Genomic DNA, 18,022 nt, shown 5'->3' with positions numbered 1-18,022 from the left:
GAGATAGATGGGTAACTGTAAGAGGGACTGGGAAGAAGCAGTCAGTGCAGGGATCCCCTGTGGTCGTTCCCCTGAATACCAAGTATACCGCGTTGGATACTTGTGTGTGGGGGGGGGGGGGGGGGCGACGACTTACCAGGGGTAAGCCATGGGGTACGGGCCTCTGGCACGGATTCTGTCCCTGTTGCTCAGAAGGGAAGGGGAGGGGAGTACCAGAGCATTAGTAATTGGGGACTCGATAGTCAGGGACACAGATAGGAGATTTTGTGGTAGCGAGAGAGACTCACGTTTGGTATGTTTCCTCCCAGGTGCAAGGGTACGTGATGTCAGGGATCGTGTTTTCCGGGTCCTTAAGGGGGAGGGGGAGCAGCCCCAAGTCGTGGTCCACATTGGCACTAACGACATAGGTAGGAAAGGGGACAAGGATGTCAGGCAGGCTTTCAGGGAGCTAGGATGGAAGCTCTGAACGAGAACAAACAGAGTTGTTATCTCTGGGTTGTTGCCCGTGCCACGAGATAATGAGATGAGGAATAGGGAGAGAGAGCAATTAAACACGTGGCTACAGGGATGGTGCAGGCGGGAGGGATTCAGATTTCTGGATAACTGGGGCTCTTTCTGGGGAAGGTGGGACCTCTACAGACAGGATGGTCTATATTGGAACCTGAGGGGCACAAATATCCTGGGTGGGGCGAGATTTGTTAGTGCTCTTTTGGGGGCGGGGGGTTAAATTAATGCAGCAGGGGCATGGGAACCTGGATTGTAGTTTTAGGGTACGGGAGAATGAGAGTATAGAGGTCAGGAGCACACATTTGACTTCGCAGGAGGCGGCCAGTGTTCAGGTGGGTGGTTTGAAGTGTTTCTACTTCAATGCCAGGAGTATATGAAATAAGGTAGGGGAACTGGCAGCATGGGTTGGTACCTGGGACTTCGATGTTGTGGCCATTTCGGAGACATGGATAGAGCAGGGACAGGAATGGATGTTGCAGGTTCCGGGGTTTAGGTGTTTTAGTAAGCACAGAGAAGGAGGCAAAAGAGGGGGAGGTGTGGCGCTGCTAGTCAAGAACAGTATTACGGTGGCGGAGAGGATGCTAGATGGGGACTCTTCTTCCGAGGTAGTATGGGCTGAGGTTAGAAACAGGAAAGGAGAGGTCACCCTGTTGGGAGTTTTCTGTAGGCCTCCAAATAGTTCTAGGGATGTAGAGGAAAGGATGGCGAAGATGATTATGGATAAGAGCGAAAGTAACAGGGTAGTTATTATGGGAGACTTTAACTTTCCAAATATTGACTGGAAACGATGTAGTTCGACTACATTAGATGGGTCGTTTTTTGTACAATGTGTGCAGGATGGTTTCCTGGCACAATATGTTGACAGGCCAACAAGAGGCGAGGCCACGTTGGATTTGGTTTTGCGTAATGAACTGGCCAGGTGTTGGATTTGGAGGTAGGTGAGCACTTTGGGGACAGTGACCACAATTCGTTGACGTTTACGTTAGTGATGGAAAGGGATAAGTACACACCGCAGGGCAAGAGTTATAGCTGGGGGAAGGGAAATTATGATGCCATAAGACATGGCTTGGGGGGGTGGGGGGGATAGGTTGGAGAAGTAGGCTGCAAGTGTTGGGCACACTGGATAAGTGGAGCTTGTTCAAGGAACAGCTACTGCGTGTTCTTGATAAGTACGTACCGGTCAGGCAGGGAGGAAGGAGTCGAGCGAGGGAACCGTGGTTTACCAAAGAAGTTGAATCTCTTGTTAAGAGGAAGAAGGAGGCCTATGTGAAGATGAGGTGTGAACTTTCAGTTAGGGCGATTGCTAGTTACAAGGTAGCGAGGAAGGATCTAAAGGGTGAGCTAAGACGAGCAAGGAGAGGACATGAGAAGTATTTGGCAGGTAGGATCAAGGAAAACCCAAAAGCTTTCTATAGGTATGTCAGGAATATAAGAATGACTACGGTCAGAGTAGGGCCAGTCAAGGACAGGGATGGGAAGTTGTGTGTGGAGTCTGAAGAGATAGGCGAGATACTAAATGAATATTTTTCGTCAGTATTCACTCAGGAAAAAGATAATGTTGTGGAGGAGAATGCTGAGACCCAGGCTAGTAGAATGTATGGTATTGAGGTACGTAGGGAAGAGGTGTTGGCAGTTCTGGACAGGCTGAAAATAGATAAGTCCCCGGGGCCTGATGGGATTTATCCTAGTATTCTCTGGGAAGCCAGGGAAGAGATTGCTGGGCCTTTGGCCTTGATTTTTATGTCATCGTTGGCTACAGGAACAGTGCCAGAGGACTGGAGGATAGCAAATGTGGTCCCTTTGTTCAAGAAGGGGAGTAGAGACAACCCCAGCAACAAAGGTCGGTGAGCCTCACGTCTGTTGTGGGTAAAGTATTGGAGGGGATTTTAAAAGACAAGATTTATAATTATCTAGATAGGAATAATATGATCAGGGATAGTCAGCATGGCTTTGTGAAGGGTAGGTCATGCCTCACAAACCTTATCGAGTTCTTTGAGAAGGTGACTGAACAGGTAGACGAGGGTAGAGCAGTTGATGTGGTTTATACGGATTTCAGTAAAGCATTTGATAAGGTTCCCCACGGTCGTCTTTTGCAGAAAATACGGAGGCTGGGCATTGAGGGTGATTTAGAGATATGGATCAGAAATTGGCTAGCTGAAAGAAGACAGAGGGTGTAGTTGATGGGAAATGTTCAGAATGGAGTTCAGTTACAAGTGGCGTACCACAAGGATCTGTTCTGGGGTCGTTGCTGTTTGTCATTTTTATCAATGACCTAAAGGAGGGCACTGAAGGGTGGGTGAGTAAATTTGCAGACGACACTAAAGTCGGTGGTGTTGTCGACCGTGCGGAAGGATGTAGCAGGTTACAGAGGGAAATAGATAAGCTGCAGAGCTGGGCTGAGAGGTGGCAAATGGAGTTTAATGTAGAGAAGTGGGAGGTGATTCACTTTGGAAGGAATAACAGGAATGCGGAATATTTGGCTGATGGTAAAGTTCTTGAAAGTGTGGATGAGCAGAGGGATCGAGGTGTCCATGTACATAGATCCCTAAAAGCTGCCACCCAGGTTGATAGGGTTGTGAAGAAGGCCTGTGGAGTGTTTGCCTTTATTGGTAGAGGGATTGAGTTCTGGAGTCATAAGGTCATGTTACAGCTGTACAAACTCTGGTAAGGCCGCATTTGGAGTATTGCGTACAGTTCTGTTCACCGCATTATAGGAAGGACGTGGAAGCTTTGGAGCGGATGCAGAGGAGATTTATCAGGATGTTGCCGGGTATGGAGAGAAAATCATACGAGGAAAGGCTGATGGACTTGAGGTTGTTTTCGTTAGAGAAAAGAAGGTTAAGAGGAGACTTAATAGAGGCATACAAAATGATCAGGGGGTTAGATAGGGTGGACAGTGAGAGCCTTGTCCCGCTGATGGAAATGGCAAGCGCGAGGGGACATAGCTTTAAACTGAGGGGTAAAAGATATAGGACAGAGGTCAGAGGTAGGTTCTTTACGCAAAGAGTTGTGAGGCCGTGGAATGCCCTACCTGCAACAGTAGTGAACTCGCCAACATTGAGCGCATTTAAAAGTTTATTGGATAAGCATATGGATGATAATGGCATAGTGCAGGGTAGATGGCTTTTGTTTTGGTGCAACATCTTGGGCCGAAGGGCCTCTACTGCGCTGTCTTGTTCTATGTTCTATGTTCTACTGGCCGACATGGCTTTCAGCGAGAGAGTGTCACAGGCCATAACTGAATATACAAAAAAATCAATTAAAACGGGGAGGTCTAACCCTCCACGTTCTTCGAGGAGAATTGACTGCCTTTAAGGCACTATGAGTCAGGGATGAGGGAGTGGCTAGTCAGCAGCTAGTCGACTCCATGCTGGAGGTAGACCGTAAACACTCCGAGATCCCTACTGTAGAGCTCTTGGCGGAGAGGAAAGTGCTACAAATGGACTTTAACCTGCTCTCCATGAAGAAAACATTTCACCAACTCCGCAATGCACAGGGGACCCTATACGAACACGGAGGCAAAGCCAGCCCCCTGCTGGGAAATCAGCTGAGAAAGAAGGCAACCTGGATACATCACGCAAATTAGAGGCAACAGAGGCACATTGGAAGCAGACCCAGAAAAGGTCAACAAAACCTTCGAAGCCTTTCACCGGGGACTGTAAACCTTGGAGCCCCCAGCAGGGCACGCGGGGGTGTAACAGTTCCTCGATGAACTGCACATGCCAGTTGAGGGGGGAGAGGAGAAAATTGATCCTTGAACTGGGAGAGATCATGGAGAGTATTAGCTCCATGCAGGCGGGGAAGGCACCGGCAGAAGATGGGTTCCCGGCTGACTTCGACAGAAGATTCACGACAACACCTGCGGGAGATGTTCACAGACTCGCTTACGAGGGGCACACTGCAACCTCCGTTAGCACAAACCTCAATCTCGCGAATACCAAAAAAAGTAAAAGACCCAACAGAATGCGGGTCCTGCAGACCCAACTCGTTACTAACCGAGACGACAAAATACTGGCCAAGATTCAAGCAAAGAGGCTGGAGAACTGCAGTCCAGAGGTGGTCACATAGGATCAAACGGGCTTCATCAAAGGTAGACAACAAACCTCGTACATTAGCGCATGATGGACGTGATTATGACCCCATCTGGGGAAAGATCACTAGAGTTGATCGTCTCCCTGGACGCAGAAATGGCATTCGACAGAATCGGGTGGCATTACCTCACCGAGGTACTGGAACGGTTCTGGCTCAGATCAGGGTATACCGCCTGCATGACAATCCTGTACAACGCTCCCATGGCGAGCGTACAGAGGAATAACATCAGATCCCAGTACTTCCAGCTGCACAGGGGCAACAGGCAGGGATGCCTACTGTCCCCGCTGCTGTTTGCCCGAGCGATGGAACCACCAGCGATCGCTCTTAGACCAGCAAAAATTCGGAGGGGGTTCCAAAGAGGAGGCAGAGAGCATAGAGTCTCACTCGACGCGCATGACCTGCTCCTCAACATGGCCACACACAAAGCAGCATGGGCGGAATCATTGTGCTCTGAAAGAGTTTGATGCCTTCTCGGGCTACAAACTCAACATGAGCAAAATTAGATGTTCCCAGTCAACCCACAATGGAGAGGGGCAGCATTGGTGGGACTGCCGTTTAAACAGGCCCGTCACAAATTCCACTACCTGACGATTCACATCGCTCATGACTGGACGGAGGTCCACAAATGCTACCTGACCAGTTTGACAGAGGAAGTAAAAAAGGACCTCTAGAGGTGGAACACACTCTCACCTCTCCCTGGCGCGTAGAGTACAAAGAACAAAGAACAAAGAACAAAGAAATGTACAGCACAGGAACAGGCCCTTCGGCCCTCCAAGCCCGTGCCTACCATGCTGCCCGACTAAACTACAATATTCTGCACTTCTTGGGTCCGTATCCCTCTATTCCCATCCTATTCATGCATTTGTCAAGATGCCCCTTAAATGTCACTATCGTTCCTGCTTCCACCACCTCCTCCGGTAGCGAGTTCCAGGCACCCACTACCCTCTGCGTAAAAAACTTGCCTCGTACATCTACTCTAAACCTTGCCTCTCTCACCTTAAACCTATGCCCCCTAGTAATTGACCCCTCTACCCTGGGGAAAAGCCTCTGACTATCCACTCTGTCGATGCCCCTCATAATTTTGTATACCTCTATCCGGTCTCTCCTCAACCTCCTTCGTTCCAGTGAGAACAAACTGAGTTTATTCAACCGCTCCTCATAGCTAATGCCCTCCATACCAGGCAACATTCTGGTAAATCTCTTCTGCACCCTCTCTAAAGCCTCCACATCCTTCTGGTAGTGTGGCGACCAGAATTGAACACTGTACTCCAAGTGTGGCCTAACTAAGGTTCTATACAGCTGCAACATGACTTGCCAATTCTTATACTCAATGCCCCGGCCAATGAAGGCAAGCATGCCGTATGCCTTCTTGACTACCTTCTCCACCTGTGTTGCCCCTTTCAATGACATGTGTACCTGTACTCCTTGACCTCTTTGACTTTCAATACTCTTGAGGGTTCTACCATTCACTGTATATTCCCTGCCTGCATTAGAACTTCCAAAATGCATTACCTCACATTTGTCCGGATTAAAGTCCATCTGCCAACTCTCTGCTCAAGTCGCCAAACAATCTAAATCCTGCTGTATCCTCCGACAGTCCTCATCACTATCCGCAATTCCACCAACCTTTGTGTCGTCTGCAAACTTACTAATCAGACCAGTTCCATTTTCCTCCAAATCATTTATATATACTACAAAGAGGAAAGGTCCCAGAACTGATCCCTGTGGAACACCACTGGTTGCAGCCCTCCAATGAGAAAAGCATCCTTCCATTGCTACTCTCTGCCTTCTATGGCCTAGCCAGTTCTGTATCCACCTTGCCAGCTCACCCCTGATCTCTTGTGACTTCACCATTTGTACTCGTCTACCATGAGGGACCTTGTCAAAGGCCTTACTGAAGTCCATATAGACAACATCCACTGCCCTACCTGCATCAATCATTTAGTGACATCCTCGAAAAACTCTATCAAGTTAGTGAGACACGACCTCCCCTTCACAAAACCGTGCTGCCTCTCACTAATACGTCCATTTGCTTCCAAATGGGAGTCGATCCTGTCTCGAAGAATTCTCTCCAGAAGTTTCCCTACCACTGAAGTAAGGCTCACCGGCCTGTAGTTCCCGGGATTATCCATGCTACCCTTCTTAAACAGTGGAACAACATTGGCTATTCTCCAGTCCTCCGGGACATCCCCTGAAGTCAGCGACGATCCAAAGATTTCTGTCAAGGCCTCACCAATTTCCTCTCCAGCCTCCTTCAGTATTCAGGGGTAGATTTCATCAGGCCCTGGGGACTTATCTACCTTAATATTTTTTAAGACACCCAACACCTCTTCTTTTTGGATCTCAATGTGACCCAGGCTATCTACACACCCTTCTCCAGACTCAACATCGATCAATTTCTTCTCTTTGGTGAATACTGATGCAAAGTATTCATTTAGTACCTCGCCCATTTCCTCTGGCTCCACACATAGATTCCCTTGCCTATCCTTCAGTGGGCCAACCCTTTCCCTGGCTACCCTCTTGGTTTTTATGTACGTGTAAAAAGCCTTGGGATTTTCCTTATACCTATTTGCCAATGACTTTTCGTGGCCCCTTCTAGCCCTCCTGACTCCTTGCTTAAGTTCCTTCCTACTTTCCTTATTTTCCACGCAGGCGTCGTCTGTTCCCAGCCTTTTAGCCCTGACAAATGCCTCCTTTTTCTTTTTGACGAGGCCTACAATATCTCTCGTCAACCATGGTTCCCGAAAATTGCCGTATTTATCCTTCTTCCTCACAGGAACATGCCGGTCCTGAATTCCTTTGAACTGCCACTTGAAAGCCTCCCACATGTCAGATGTTGATTTGCCCTCAAACATCCGCCCCCAATCTATGTTCTTCAGTTCCCGCCTAATATTGTTATAATTAGCCTTCCCCCAATTGAGCACATTCATCCTAGGACCACTCTTATCCTTGTCCACCAATACTTTAAAACTCACTGAATTGTGGTCACTGTTACCGAAATGCTCCCCTACTGAAACATCTACCACCTGGCTGGGCTCATTCCCCAATACGAGGTCCAGTACCGCCCCTTCCCTCGTTGGACTGTCTCCATATTGTTTTAAGAAGACCTCCTGGATGCTCCTTACAAACTCCGCCCCGTCTAAGCACCTGGCACTAAGTGAGTCCCAGTCAATATTGGGGAAGTTGAAGTCTCCCATCACCACAACCCTGTTGTTTTTACTATTTTCCAAAATCTGTCTACCTATCTGCACCTCTATCTCCCGCTGGCTGTTGGGAGACCTGTAGTAAACCCCCAACATTGTGACTGCACCCTTCTTATTCCTGATCTCTACCCATATAGCCTCACTGCCCTCTGAGGTGTCCTCTCGCAGTACAGCTGTGATGTTCTCCCGAACCAGTAGCGCAACTCCGCCTCCCCTTTTACATCCCCCTCTATCCCGCCTGAAACATCTAAATCCAGGAACGCTTAGCTGCCAATCCTGCCCTTCCCTCAACCAGGTCTCTGTAATGGCAACAACATCATAGTTCCAAGTACTAATCCAAGCTCTAAGTTCATCTGCCTTACCCGTAATACTTCTTGCATTAAAACATATGCACTTCAGGCCACCAGACCCGCTGTGTTCAGCAACTTCTCCCTGTCTGCTCTGCCTCAGAGCCACACTGTCCCTATTCCCTAGTTCTCCCTCAATGCTCTCACCTTCTGACCTATTGCTCCCGTGCCCACCCCCCTGCCATACTAGTTTAAACCCTCCCGTGTGACACTGGCAAACTTCGCGGCCAGGATATTTATGCCTCTCCGGTTTAGATGCAACCCGTCCTTCTTATACAGGTCACACCTGCCCCGGAAGAGCTCCCAGTGGTCCAGATAATGGAAACCCTCCCTCCTACACCAGCTGTTTAGCCACGTGTTTAGCTGCTCTATCTTCCTATTTCTAGTCTCACTGGCACGTGGCACAGGGAGTAATCCCGTGATTACAACCCTCGAGGTCCTGTCTTTCAACTTTCTGCCTAGCTCCCTGAACTCCTGCTGCAGGACCTCATGCCCCTTCCTGCCTACGTCGTTAATACCAATATGTACAACGACCTCTGCCTGTTTGCCCTCCCCGTTCAGGATGCCCTCTACCCGTTCGGAAACATCCTGGACCCTGGCACCAGGGAGGCAACATACCATCCTGGAGTCTCATTCACGTCCACAGAAGCGCCTATCTGTGCCCCTGACTATATAGTCCCCTATTACTATGACTCTTCTGCGCTTTGACCCTCCCTTCTGAACATTAGAGCCAGCCGTGGTGCCACTGCTTTGGCCGCTGCAGATGATCAAAGTGAACGTGCTGCCAAGGTACATCTCGCTACTTAGATTTATCCCCATCTATATTTCCAAGGCATTTTTCAACTCACTGGACAACCTAATCATGGCGTTTGTATGGTGGGAGAGGTTGGGGCGGTGGGGGGGGGGGGGGTGTTGGTTGCAGAATGCTAGCACCATAAAGAAGGTCCTACAGAAAACAAAATCCAGGGGGGACTCGCCCTCCCAAACCTCCCAAACCTACAATACTACCACATGTTGCCTGGAATGGACAGTAGGTCTTACGAGGAAAGGTTGAGGGTGCTAGGCCTTTTCTCATTAGAGCGGAGAAGGCTGAGGGGCGACTTGATAGAGGTTTTTAAGATGATCAGGGGAATAGATAGAGTAGACAGTCAGAGCATTTTTCCCCGGGTGGAACACACCATTACAAGGGGACATAAATTTAAGGTGAAAGGTAGAAGATATAGGAGGGATATCAGAGGTAGGTTCTTTACCCAGAGAGTAGTGGGGGCATGGAATGCACTGCCTGTGGAAGTAGTTGAGTCGGAAACATTAGGGACCTTCAAGCAGCTATTGGATAGGTACATGGATTACGGTAAAATGATATAGTGTAGATTTATTTGTTCTTAAGGGCAGCACGGTAGCATTGTGAATAGCACAATTGCTTCACAGCTCCATGGTCCCAGGTTCGATTTCGGCTTGGGTCATTGTCTGTGCGGAGTCTACACGTCCTCCCCGTGTCTGCGTGGGTTTCCTCCGGGTGCTCCGGTTTCCTCACACAGTCCAAAGATATGCGTGTTAGGTGAATTGGCCAATGATAAATTGCCCTTAATGTCCAAATTGCCCTTGGTGTTGGGTGGAGGTGTTGAGTTTGGGTAGGGTGCTCTTTCCTAGAGCCGGTGCAGACTCAAAGGGCCGAATGGCCTCTTTCTGCACTGTAAATTCAATGATAATTCAATGGTCATAGAACATAGAACATAGAACAATACAGCGCAGTACAGGCCCTTCGGCCCACGATGTTGCACCGAAACAAAAGCCATCTAACCTACACTATGCCATTATCATCCATATGTTTATCCAATAAACTCTTAAATGCCCTCAATGTTCGCGAGTTCACTACTGTAGCAGGTAGGGCATTCCACGGCCTCACTACTCTTTGCATAAAGAACCTACCTCTGACCTCTGTCCTATATCTATTACCCCTCAGTTTAAAGTTATGTCCCCTCGTGCCAGCCATATCCATCCGCGGGAGAAGGCTCTCACTGTCCACCCTATCCAACCCCCTGATCATTTTGTATGCCTCTATTAAGTCTCCTCTTAACCTTCTTCTCTCCAACGAAAACAACCTCAAGTCCGTCAGCCTTTCCTCATAAGATTTTCCCTCCATACCAGGCAACATCCTGGTAAATCTCCTCTGCACCCGCTCCAAAGCCTCCACGTCCTTCCTATAATGCGGTGACCAGAACTGTACGCAATACTCCAAATGCGGCCGGACCAGAGTTCTGTACAGCTGCAACATGACCTCCCGACTCCGGAACTCAATCCCTCTACCAATAAAGGCCAACACCCATAGGCCTTCTTCACAACCCTATCAACCTGGGTGGCAACTTTCAGGGATCTATGTACATGGACACCTAGATCCCTCTGATTATCCACACTTTCAAGAACTTTACCATTAGCCAAATATTCCGCATTCCTGTTATTCCTTCCAAAGTGAATCACCTCACACTTCTCTACATTAAACTCCATTTTCCACCTCTCAGCCCAGCTCTGCAGCTTATCTATATCCCTCTGTAACCTGCTACATCCTTCCACACTATCGACAACACCACCGACTTTAGTATCGTCTGCAAATTTAATCACCCACCCTTCTGCGCCTTCCTCTAGGTCATTGATAAAAATGACAAACAGCAACGGCCCCAGAACAGATCCTTGTGGTACTCCACTTGTGACTGTACTCCATTCTGAACATTTCCCATCAACCACCACCCTCTGTCTTCTTTCAGCTAGCCAATTTCTGATCCACATCTCTAAATCACCCTCAATCCCCAGCCTCCGTATTTTGTGCAATAGCCTACCGTGGGGAACCTTATCAAACGCTTTGCTGAAATCCATATACACCACATCAACTGCTCTACCCTCGTCTACCTGTTCAGTCACCTTCTCAAAGAACTCAATAAGGTTTGTGAGGCATGACCTACCCTTCACAAAGCCATGCTGACTATCCCTGATCATATTATTCCTATCTAGATGATTATAAATCTTGTCCCTTATAATCCCCTCCAAGACTTTACCCACTGCAGACGTGAGGCTCACCAGTCTATAGTTGCCGGGGTTGTCTCTGCTCCCCTTTTTGAACAAAGGGACCACATTTGCTGTCCTCCAGTCCTCTGGCACTATTCCTGTAGCCAATGATGACATAAAAATCAAAGCCAAAGGTCCAGCAATCTCTTCCCTGGCCTCCCATAGAATCCTAGGATAAATCCCATCAGGTCCCGGGGACTTATCTATTTTCAGCCTGTCCAGAATTGCCAACACCTCTTCCCTACGTACCTCAATGCCAACTATTCTATTAGCCTGGGGCTCAGCATTCTCCTCCACAACATTATCTTTTTCCTGAGTGAATACTGACGAAAAATATTCATTTAGTATCTCGCCTATCTATTCAGACTCAACACACAATTTCCCATCCCTGTCCTTGACTGGTCCTACTCTTTCCCTAGTCATTCGCTTATTCCTGACATACCTATAGAAAGCTTTTGGGTTTTCCTTGATCCTTCCTGCCAAATACTTCTCATGTCCCCTCCTTGCTCGTCTTAGCTCTCTCTTTAGATCCTTCCTCGCTACCTTGTAACTATCCATCGCCCCAACCGAAACTTCACACTTCATCTTCACATAGGCCTTCTTCTTCCTCTTAACAAGAGATTCCACTTCCTTGGTAAACCACGGTTCCCTCGCTCGACGCCTTCCTCCCTGTCTGACCGGTACATACTTATCAAGAACACGCAGTAGCTGATCCTTGAACAAGCCCCACTTATCCAGTGTGCCCAACACTTGCAGCCTACTTCTCCACATTATCCCCCCCCCAAGTCACGTCTAATGGCATCATAATTGCCCTTCCCCCAGCTATAACTCTTGCCCTGCGGTGTATACTTATCCCTTTCCATCATTAACGTAAACGTCACCGAATTGTGGTAACTGTCCCCAAAGTGCTCTCCTACCTCCAAATCCAACACCTGGCCTGGTTCATTACCCAAAACCAAATCCAACGTGGCCTCGCCTCTTGTTGGCCTGTCAACATATTGTTTCAGGAAACCCTCCTGCACACACTGTACAAAAAACGACCCATCTATTGTACTCGAACTATATATTTTCCAGTCAATATTTGAAAAGTTAAAGTCTCCCATAATAACTACCCTGTTACTTTCGCTCATATCCAGAATCATCTTCGCCATCCTTTCCTCTACATCCCTAGAACTATTAGGAGGCCTATAAAAAACTCCCAACAGGGTGACCTCTCCTTTCCTGTTTCTAACTTCAGCCAATACTACCTCGGAAGAAGAGTCCCCATCTAGCATCCTCTCCGCCACCGTAATACTGCTCTTGACTAGCAGCGCCACACCTCCCCCTCTTTTGCCTCCTTCTCTGAGCTTACTAAAACACCTAAACCCCGGAACCTGCAACATCCATTCCTGTCCCTGCTCTATCCATGTCTCCGAAATGGCCACAACATCGAAGGCCCAGGTACCAACCCACGCTGCCAGTTCCCCTACCTGGTTTCGTATACTCCTGGCATTGAAGTAGACACACTTCAAACCACCTACCTGAACGCTGGCCCCCTCCTGCGACGTCAAATCTGTGCTCCTGGCCTCTATACTCTCATTCTCCCTTACCCTAAAACTACAATCCAGGTTCCCATGTCCCTGCTGCATTAGTTTAAACTCCCCCCCCCCCCCCCAAAGAGCACTAACAAATCTCCCCCCAGGATATTTGTGCCCCTCAGGTTCAGATGTAGACCATCCTGTCTGTAGAGGTCCCACCTTCCCCAGAAAGAGCCCCAGTTATCCAAAAATCTGAAACCCTCCCGCCTGCACCATCCCTGTAGCCACGTGTTTAAATGCTCTCTCTCCCTATTCCTCATCTCACTATCACGTGGCGCGGGCAACAACCCAGAGATAACAACTCTGTTTGTTCTAGTTCTGAGCTTCCATCCGAGCTCCCTGAAAGCCTGCCTGACATCCTTGTCCCCTTTCCTACCTATGTCGTTGGTGCCAATGTGGACCACGACTTGGGGCTGCTCCCCCTCCCCCCTAAGGACCCGGAAAACACGATCCGAGACATCACGTACCCTTGCACCTGGGAGGCAACATACCAAACGTGAGTCTCTCACGCTCCCACAAAATCTCCTATCTGTGCCCCTGACTATAGAGTCCCCAATTACTAATGCTCTGCTCCTCTCCCCCTTCCCTTCTGAGCAACAGGGACAGACTCCGTGCCAGAGGGCCGTACCCCATGGCTTACCCCTGGTAAGTCGTCCCCCCCACAAGTATCCAAAGCGGTATACTTGTTTCTCAGGGGAACGACCGCAGGGGATCCCTGCACTGACTGTTTTTTCCCAGTCCCTCTTACAGTTACCCACCTATCTCCAATCTTTGGTATAACTAATTCCCTGAAGCTGCTATCTATGACCCCTTCTGCCTCCCGAATGATCCGAAGTTCTTCCAACTCCAGCTCCAGTTCCCTAACTCGGTCTTGGAGGAGCTGGAGATGGCAGCACTTCCTGCAGGTAAAATCAGCAGGGACACTAACTGCATCCCTCACCTTAAACATCCTGCAGGAGGAACATTGCACTCCCTTCCCTGCCATTCCTCTAACTTTCTACCAAGATCTGGCTAACAACTAAATTAAATTTTTATAAAAAATAATAATAATATAATAAAAATATGGTACTTACCTCAGACCAATGGGTTTTATTATTAGGTTAGAGGAGGAGGGTGTGTGGGAGACACTACACGTGTAGTGTCTCGGGTTTCCTCTCCACCAGAATTTATTGGTGAGGGTCTTCCCAGACGTCCGCGGGTCGACTTCCTGATCCCGCCTAAAAAACTAATTTAAAAAAAAAGAAAAATTCTCAGCTCCTGCTGAAATTGACTAACCAGCCAGCTCCACTCCCGCCGAAATCGACTGGCCTGCCCCTGCAAAGAGAAGTGCTTTTAAAGGTTGACTTACCTCCCAGCAACATCCTTCCGCAATGCTCCCGCTGAAACTGACTCACCAGCTGCTCTCACGCCGCCGAAATCGACTGGCCTGCCCCTGCAAAGAGAAGTGCTTTTAAAGGTTGACTTACCTCCCAGCAACCTCCTTCCGCAATGCTCCCGCTGAAATTGACTAACCAGCCAGCTGCTCTCACGCCGCCGAAATCGACTGTTGCCACGGAAACCGTGATGGGATGGATAAAGGAGCCAGAAGCCGAGTGGTTGCGCGTGGAGGAGGTCTCCTGCATGGGCACCTCTCTCTGGGCCCTCGCCACGGCGGAACTCCGATCCCCACGCAAGAAACACTCAGCAGACCAATGGTGGTCGCCACCCTCCAGACCTGGAACCAGCTACGGCAGCAATTCGGACTGACCAAAATATCCGACAAAGCCCCTTTCTGCAATAACCACAGATTCACGCCAGCACCCACCGACGTCACCTTTAAAAGGCGGAGTCAGGGCGGGGGACACTGACAGTCAGCGACCTATGCACTGACGGTAGGGTCACAACATTGGACAAACTGACGGAGAGATTCCACCTGGCTACGGGAAGCAAACTCAGATACCTGCAGCTTAAAATCTTTCTCCGGAAGGAGACAAGGACGTACCCACGACCATCACGACAGACACGATTAGAAGAGCTATTGGACGCAGACATCTTATGCAGAGGGAACTGTGGTGACATGGACGGGCGACTGCTGGAGAGGGCCGACACCTAACTGGAAACGACGAGGAAGAAATGGGAGGAAATGGGAGGAAGACATGGGGCTCCCAAGCGGATGGGGCTTCTGGAGCGAAGCACTGCACAGGGTCAACCCCACCTCCACATGCGCAAGACAATCAAACGCAGCTAAAAATGGTTCATAGAGCCCACTTCAGCTAACAAACAAATAGAAATAAGTTGCCAGGAGCCAGGGAAAAGCAGCCAAGACTTGATAGAGGAGAGGAGAGTGAGGGAAGTCCCGTGGCGGGGGTGGGAGTGGGGGGCGAGGGGCAAAAAAGAAGCGGCTAGTAGATTATGAAGGGCAAGGACAGGGTAAAGGAGCATGTGGTAAATAGTGAAGGAGAGAAGAAAGATGCTTACTTGCAGTAACCTTACTCTGCAAGTCAGGTTAGATTATGGTTTAAACCAGTAGTGAGATTATCAGTAGATCAGTGTATTTAGAGTAGAGCTAATCCGATGTTGAGACCAGAAGGCGTGTTGCTTATCACCTTTGGACTGTGCGCATTCAGGACCCTGACCTTCTCATTGCTTGCCATTTTAACCCAAGACTCAGCTCCCATGCCCACATGTCTGTCCTCGGCCTACTGCAATGTGAAGCTAACGCAAGCTGGATGAACAACAGCTCATCTTCCAGTGCGGCACGCTACAGCCTTCCGGTCTCAACATCGAAATCAACAACTTCAGATGAAATGAAATGAAAATCGCTTATTGTCACAAATAGGCTTCAAATGAAGTTACTGTGAAAGCCCCTAGTTGCCACATTCCGGCGCCTGTTCGGAGAGGCTGTTACGGGAATCGAACCGTGTTGCTGGCCTGCTTCGGTCTGCTTTCAAAGCCAGCGATTTAGCCCTGTGCTAAACAGCCCCTCTGATGATTAGCTCTACCCCACCTCGACTCATTTGTTTTCATCCCATTTTAGTTTAATTGTCTTTTACCATTTCTTTCTTTCTTATCTTTCTTTGTATATAGTTACCCCCTTATCTTATACACATTTTCATACCATTTCTCACCTTTGCTTCCTCCTTCCCGTCCCCCACTTCTACATAAAAGCAAATTACTGCGGATGCTGGAATCTGAAACGAAAGAGAAAATGCTTGAAAATCTCCGCAAATCTGGCAGCATCTGTCGGGAGAGAAAAGAGCTAACGTTTCGAGTCCAGGTTACGCTTTATCAAAGCCCCCCCCCCCCCCCCCCACTTCTACACCTGTCACGGTTTACCCTCTGATGTTAGTTTCTCTGCTGTTTGGCCTTTCACAGTTTTTGTTCTCTCTGGGGACTGCCATTCGCACTCTTTCCCCCTGATTTTCCAAGTGTGGCAAACTGAACCACTTTGCAGCACTTAGCAGCACAGTGTCGTTTATCAGCAACTATTCCAGTAACCAAATTTTAAAAAGTCCTACAGTGTTTTTGGACGGATACAAAGTGCACGGAGTGCAGAGACAAAATCCAACATCGCAGTGGGTAGGGAGGATTGCTCACCATATTCACTTTCGGATACCTTTATGATAGAAGCTATCACTAATGTTGATTTACTGCTTCGAAATTAAAAGCACTTTGGAAGATAATTAAGGAGTGGACTGTCTCTATAAATGGAGAAATGATACCATTTAAGTTTGACACAGGAGCACACACAAATATTATCACCTACCGATCTTTAAAGCAAGCTATTGACAAATCATTAATAACACAATCCACTTGTCGGCTCGAAGATTACAACGGTAACACGATAGTCACAAGAGGTTCCTACTGTCCTTGTTGTTAAGAATGGGAACATCGAGATACCCATCGAATTTGAGGTGGTAGAGGGTGAGAAATCATAATTAATTGGAGTGGATGCGTGTGAAAGATTGCAGCTAGTTGAAAGGATTCACTCAATTTCAAGATGAAGAGTCCAGGGAAGAATTAGATGTTGTGAACGACCAAAGCAACCACTGATGCTGAAACATCAGTTCCCGAGATAGTCCAAATCGTGGAATCTTAAGCTCGTCTATTTAACAAGATACTGCCAGTGTCTTACCGCAAACTACAGACTATAACAGCGGAAACTGAAAAGGATGTGACGCTCCAGGAGGTGAAACAATACCTAAAAGAAAGATGGTCTGCTGGATGTCAATCTGCCTTTTGAGATATAAGAGATGATATTTCTACAGTCGGTGGTTTCTTGCTCAAGGGAGATAGGATAGTAATTCCTGCCAGCTGCCATTTAGGGATTCTGCCGTAGATGCACGAGGGTCATCGAGGCATCGGAAAGTGTCATAGGACAGCAAGACAGTCAGTGTATTGGCCGGGATTAAACAGTGATGTCGATTAATATGTTCAAGCATGCACAATGTGTCAGATGCATCATCCTGCACAGAGCAAAGGAACCATGCAACAGATGGAAATCGTTACCAGTCCACAGAACAAAGTGGGCATGGATGTATTTCGTTCAAGAGTCATAACTATTTGATAGTCATAGACTATTACTCCAATTTTCCAGAGGTGATGATGCTGCAAGATTCGACTGCCAGATCGGTAGGAAAGGCAACAAAATCATTTTTTGCACTCCATGGGATACCTATTGTCTCTGACAATGGCCCGTGTTTCTCCTGTTGGGAGTGGACACAGTTTGCAGAGCAATATAACTTCAATCGTGTTACTTCTAGCCTATGTTATCCTCAGTCTAATGGGAAAGCAGAGAAAGTAGTAGGGATAATTAAGACTTTGTACCGCAAAGCGAGTGAAGATGGCCAAGGTGTGTTGTTAACGTTGTTAGCATACCGAGCAACACCGTTATCAACTGGTCTATCACCTGATGGGTAGTCGACTAAGAATCACTCGACCAGAGATCACGTGAACGTGTCTAATTGATAATAAAGAGATGCGTGAATAAATCACAGCAACTAAAAAGAAGTAACAAGAGGTCTACAGTAATCAAATCAAACCACTGTCTGAACTTATGTTAATGTAGTGTCGAGAGTAGCCACTAGAGGGAGCTACAGTTATAAATATGTAAGGCAGTGATGCGAGAAATTAGGTGAGGAGAGTATGCAGGCGGTTGCGAGTGAAGGTAAGAAGAGCAGATAGTGCAAGTATTTTTTTTTTGCACTGAGTGCTGAATTTGGTGCATTTGAGTGCGGTAGTGAAAGTTTGGTGACCG

This window comes from Scyliorhinus torazame, chromosome 26, assembly GCF_047496885.1.
Source record: "Scyliorhinus torazame isolate Kashiwa2021f chromosome 26, sScyTor2.1, whole genome shotgun sequence".
Classification (NCBI taxonomy): Eukaryota; Metazoa; Chordata; class Chondrichthyes; order Carcharhiniformes; family Scyliorhinidae; genus Scyliorhinus; species Scyliorhinus torazame.
Note: the sequence above shows the minus strand (reverse complement) of the source record.